The following is a 6,775-nucleotide window of genomic DNA, read 5'->3' as shown; positions in this document are numbered from 1 at the left end:
ATACAAGCAAACAATCACAGGTGAATGCAAGCATTAAAGCTTCAACTGTTAAGTACTCTAAGGACTGGTTCAATGTTCTAATTAGAATTTGATTAAAAGATCAGCATTGTGTTCATGTGTACAGTCAATAGAACTGCAACCAAAGATGGCCTTACCTCTCAATTTATGAGCCACAAAAATATTGAAAAGGCAATTTATATACACGTAATAATAAAGTCTAGATTGTCTATTTATGTCTTTGTGTCTCTATGTGATTAACATCGTCAAACATCACAGACTTCCCTGAGCTCAGGCTCATCTGAGATGAACCGATGCAAAGTGGAAACTATTCTGTGGTGTGATGAGTCCACATTTCACACTGTTTTTGGAAGTCCTGGACATTGTGTCTTCCAGGAACAAAAACATCCAAATGACCAGTTCAATGTTACCAGTGAAAAGTTAAAAACCATGGAGCTATGGGAGTAACTTGTATGTATGTGAAGGTGCCATCAATGCAGTCACATATTTGGACCAACACATGCTGTCTGCTTCAGAGACGTCCTTTTATATTGCAGTAGGATGATGCCAAGCCACATTCTGCACATGTTAAAACAGTGTTCGTAGTAGAAGAAACCGGCCTGACTACAGTCTAGACAAGACCTGGGAAAAAAGCTCACTAAAGGGTTCTGAAAGGCTTCGCAAATATTTGTGTTCTCTTTTGAATTCTGCCAACTTTATTTGATTAAGGTGGTACATTTTCACACATTTTAACATCATAATCAGGTTGTCAAAAACAAATTTATCGAATCACTGATGGTGTCAGTGTAAACATCTACCTCTGGATCTGCACAGGTTTATGCTGGGATAACACTATGGTCTTAATATTGAGCAGTGTCACAGAAGGTGGTTTGACCCAGAGTCATTCTGCTGACAGGCAGCTCTGCTATGCAGCCCTGTCACTCAACCCACTGCACCAACAATAGCAGAAATTCCACTGTGTTTGTTTGGTTAAGGGCAGAGCTCTCTGAAACCCCTGAACCTCCTGAGGATCCACAGCAGCCTCACTCACCCTGAGAATGAGGTTGGCGTTAGTCCTAACCCAGACAGCAGGAGTAAAGTTCACCCGCCATCTGAAGAATAGTCAGTCCCATTTAGCAATTGTGTCTCCTCCGTCCCTCCACAATGGAGCAAACAGGCTAAATCCACCTTGAAATGCACTTAGTAGAACATGTCAACATGTCAGGGTGCGCTCAGTTCTACGCTCCGACTTAATCCGACCCATTGAATGCTGACAGTTGTCTGTGACTCAGACATTCACAAGGCCTTTGTGACTTCAGGTCCTGAGCTTTAGCAGCCACACTGGATGAGCAGACCCCTCAGACGCACGTTAAAGCACACATACTGGGTATACAGCCCTGCAGCCAGAGCAAAAGCTTCAGGAGGAGGAGAAACCGATACATACCTTGTGTAAACATTAGTGAAAAAATGACATGAGGAACAAAAAAGGCTCAACCTATCTGAGGATTATCTCTGAAAAATGAATAGGGGCCAATTATTAGTGCTCTGTTGTGCTGCCAGTATCTAGCTCAAGAGCTGTCAGCCTGATATGCCTGCAGGGCTCGGACAGGAGGCGGTGACTGGGGAGGGGGTCCTCTGGAGGCTTGATGTAGAAGGAGGGGTCCTCAGACGGCTAAGCCAAGGTGAGTCTCCAAATCCGATTTTAGCAGTCGCCCCCTTATTCGGCCTCCCAAGTTCAAGACAATTAGCTCAAAGAACCCAATGAAGACGTGCGTTAGACCTAATGGTGAGCCGGTGGACCAGCCTGTGGATCAGGGGTATTGAGATGAGGACACACTTTTCCTGTTGTTTGCAGACGCTGTTTTCTTCTGTTGAGTTTCACCAGGCCAAAGACAGATTTTAATGTGAGCCTGAAGTCTGAATAGCTTACTCCCCATCAGGAATGTCAAGGTTGTCTCATTCGTTTCAAATATCTGAAGAACACACAACCGACTTTGCTACTACTGTAGCCTCGAGAAGGTTTCAGTTGACTGGCAAACTCCCTGCTCGACTCCTGATTCATCCGTGTTTGTAATCAGCGCTGAGAACGATGAGCGAGTCCTGGTGGAAACTCAGGAGAAGTGAAAGCCTGTGAAGTGAGCTTATCTGACCCCTGATAAGAACAGGATACCTTCAGGAATGGTTTAAATGCAATACACATGACTGCTGCACAGGCCTTTATCTTAGGACATGTAGCTGTATGAAAAAGGAGCTGGAAGTCATGCTGTGGTTAAGTTTGGCCTATCTTGACCGGTCCAGCCGACCACAGTCTAACGTAGAATATCAGTTCCTGTTGCCAGTGGTAACAATGATGTGCTACAGTGTCAATACTGGTGGTAGTGATCTTGAGATGCTCAGAGCAACAACAACCAGAAACCTCAACTCCTAAATCATTTAGTCAGGACTCATGCCACGCAGGAAGAGTTTTTATTACATCTGGAAGCTGCAAAGAGATTTGTGGAGCTGAAGTCTGATTACAGCACACAAAAAAAGGGACATTGCCAAACCACAGCAAACTCAAGGCATTTCTGAATTTTTAAAGACATATCTGGCACTCTATATTTAGACTTCCAGTAAATTATTATTTTCTTGCACCTCTAAAACCTTTTTCATCCTCTGTTTTATGAATTATGCTTTTGGTTATCAAAACATAACATTGATTATTTGCTTCATTAATACATTGATTTCATAATTACATCCCGCTTCAAAGCACTGATGTTTTGTAATTGTCAGCGTTCGTGTGTTCACCCATCTGTTCATCCGCTAGTATGTCCAGCAAATATCTTCGCAACCGTTACGGATAGAAAGATGAAACAAAAAACAGATTACTCGGGCAGCAAAGGGGATGAAAATGAGATGATGAACTTGACCTTGATAAAGCTAGGACAAGGTCAAATTTCAACTTTTGTACTCTCAGGAACCGGATAAGATAGGAAGACGAGGGCGAAATCTAGTGTGAGACCTATGATCTATGGTCTTACTCACACTGGCCTTCTCCATATGCACTAGTCTTTGCACTAGTCAAAGTCGTGAAAGTAGGGCAGGGTAAGTCGTGGGATATTGCAGTCTCTGACTGCCTTGTTTGCTTTTAAATTTATTTAAGTTGCTGTGTAACTGGACCATAGAAAATCCTGATGTGAATACAGGAAACCAGTACGAAGTTGATTCATTATCATAGTAAATTGACAGGTACTGCACTGTCACAATGATAAGGTACATTTTTTGTTCAAATAGTGTGAGGCAAAATAAATTAGTCAACCATATCATGAGATTATAAGAATATTGCAAATGCTTATCCATGTTCTTGCATTTTACATTCCAGGTTGGCAGTAACCAGAGAGTCAGCGGGTAATAAATTACATGTGTGCTATAGTTTGAGTTGATGATCCAGGTGATGACGAGTACAAAGAATCAGCAAGATTTATTGTTTGTTTGGTTATGCTTTAGGTGTCATTAAGTCTGTCAGCTAATCTGAATGGGAGCAGTTTAATTATTTCAGACTGTTTTAGAATGTAGAATCAAACCTGACTGAGACATTTTCATCTACAAAGAGAACAATGTAAAGCAGAATCCATTCCAAAATGCTTCACTATGTTGGGCTTTCACTGTCTGGTGCCACAGGCAGATTTCTGTTGTTCTCAGGAGTTGAGGTATGATTAATATTTACACTCAAACCCTACTATCGTTAAAGCCTAGAAAAGATAAACCTAAGTTGTGCACAGAAAATAATAAAAGGTCTTCATTTGACTTCCTGAAGGTCTTCTAAACATCATCAATGCAGAAAGAGCAACAGTATAAACACCAACTTGACGGTTTCATTCTGAATCTGTCTGCTCCAGGGCTCTTGTGTTATCAGTATGAGTCATAGGGCATAAATCAAAGTACCATCAACTACCATGATCACTTCCACTCTGCACCCAAAACATCGGGATGGAACGTCAAGGAACTGCCTGGGCCTGAGGCCAGAGCTGGCCTGGCACAGATTACTATTCCTGTTGATGGTGGTGTCTGTAAACATGCATAAAATAAGAATAAACACACACACACATACAAACACAAAAGTCGAGATGGTCTTGTCATGTGACGCAGATGGACTGCATGTTGGGATCGCCCTCCAGCTGCTGTTGATGCTCCACTGATTGACTCCGTCTTTCCTGTTTAGCCAATAAAAGCACTGTATGCTAGACCGACTTGACACACACACACACACACACACACACACACACACACACACACACACACACACACACACACACACACACACACATACACACACACACACAAACACACGTGCACTATATGTCGGCTAGCTTCCCTTCTGGAGCTCACAGTATGCTGCCCGCGTTTATTTGTTGGTCACTGATCCGATGAGAGATGTCTTGCATGGTATGTTTTGTGTGTGTGTGTGTGTGTGTGTGTGTGTGTGTGTGTGTGTGTGTGTGTGTGTGTGTGTGTGCGTGCGTGCATGCGTGTGGGGTGTTGCTGGTGGGAATGTAAATGCCTCAACGTGTTAGTCACGTGATCTTTATTGTATATGGTTGTATTTGAATGTCTGCACATGGTGCATGTTTGACTGACATGCTGTTCAAATTCAGTTCACATTAACATTCCCTAAAAATAAAAATGTGGAGAGCTACATGTCCACTGTGTGATTCCGAAATATTTTGAGATGGGTCTATTACAGGAGTGTCACTGTCACACACAAACTATGGTCCACGTGACCATGTATATATAACCAGCACAGTAATTAGCATTCACAGAGTAACCTTTGGCCTGAATGTTATCCTGTATGACAAATGAAGCAGCGGCAGCAACATGAAGAGTGGTCATTAGTGTATGTCAAGGCATATACTGGTCGAGGAGGCATGGCATCTGTCTCGACTCACTGATCTGGATTCTGTTCCCCGAAGGCATTTTAAGACTTTGTCTTGTTCGTTTTATGTGCCACTGGTACAACGATGACCCAAGTTTCCAGATGACAAAACAACCTGCTGGCTACTGGAGTTACAGCACAAATACACTTTTGACCCTTGAATAGCGCACGGTTTTTTATATTGTTAGGTATCAAATGCCGTCTTTACAATCAGATATAATCCTCAAGGCTAAAACATGGTTGAGAGCCATTTTTCTAATATTTACTGAGCAAATAGTTCGATTTTATGAGGAATATGTGATTTACTGCTACCATGGATTTTTATCTTGTAAAATTCAAGAGGGTATTTTCTTGATTTAGTAGAAAAACTATGAGTTTTGAGATCTATCAGATTGAAATGCTCTCTATTTCTATTTCTGGGAGCCTAACAGTGTGCAGACCTCACTATCTGCACATTGTTGCACCTGCTTTATGCACCTCTCTGTCCGTAGTTTACCATTTTAATGTATTGTACCTGTACGGTTTTCTTGTCAGACCGAAACCCAAATGTTCGCATTGTATGTGTAAAATTGATTGCTGTCCAAGGTCAACCTTTCTGGTTATGGACAAGATTCAATAAAGATTTGATTTGAATGAACACATATTGATACATGACTTGATGTGGCTTTTTGACTTTTACATCTGTTCATCCAATTTCTTGTAGACGGCATTATTTCAATCGTCTCGTTACAAGGCGTCTTGCAGGTCATGTGTTTGCTGGTACACCCTGGGTAAGACGCTCATCACAGAACCTCGCAAAACTAATAACTCATGCTCATACCTCGAGATACAGTAGTTAGTGACCAATTCACCAAAGTTGCACGTTTTTGGAGGTAGAAGGAAGTCGGAGAACCCGGAGAGAACCCAAGTAGACAGTGGAGAACATAGAAACTCCACACAAAAGGGAATTGAATCTGGAACTTTCTTGCTGTGAGGCGACAGTGCTGCCAACCTGATTTTTACATCTCTGTTTTATTGTATGGATTGTATATTGTTTGCATGTAACTGGAGTTTCTGAAATCAACTTATTGCTTTGCGTAAACTGTGCAAGATCAAAATCTTGGAGATGTGAGCTCATCTGACCATTTTAAAGCCGATCTGGTTGAGCTGATTTGGCTATCTCTCTTCACTTACTCATTTACTCAATGTGGCAGAGAAATCTTGACAAACCTGAAAGCACAGCAACTCTAACATGCATCATGAGATCGAAAATTTTGGTCAAACACGAGTCATGGTATGGTGTATGCCAGCTTTAGATCCATTCCCATGGCTGACCCCTCTCTACTGTCATTGGAGTCACATTATAAATGGCTAAAACCAGCTTATGCTGTTTAACATATCCGGAGCTGTCATTGAGATCGGATACTAACTTAATTTTGCATGTTTCAGTTTAGCTACCAGCAATGATGGCTTTATATTCATTTACCATCAGTTTGTTGACACTTCTGCATAGTTCGTTCCACCAGATGCAAGATAACATAGCTGTCAAATTACTAATCCCCAACCTGAATGAAGCTGCTGAAGGATGTTCTCCAGATTTGATTGCTGTCATTCATGATCTGAATGATGTGTGGAATGGAACTGGCATAGGTCTTGTCAATTTATAAAGAGGAAAATTAATTTGTGCTTATAAATAAGCCAAACGATTCCTTTAAAAAAATTTGGGAGGGGGGCAAAAATATAATAATCCATATTTTTTTTAAATGAAAGCCAATCATTCTTGTTTTGTTATCCTTGTTTCCCATGAACTGGTTCACTGTTCCTGCAATCATCAAAGGTTGGATTGACTCATAATAGACTTTGCTTCTCAGATGAAAAGCAATGCAC

This window comes from Antennarius striatus, chromosome 3 (assembly GCF_040054535.1).
Source record: "Antennarius striatus isolate MH-2024 chromosome 3, ASM4005453v1, whole genome shotgun sequence".
NCBI lineage: Eukaryota > Metazoa > Chordata > Actinopteri > Lophiiformes > Antennariidae > Antennarius > Antennarius striatus.
Note: the sequence above shows the minus strand (reverse complement) of the source record.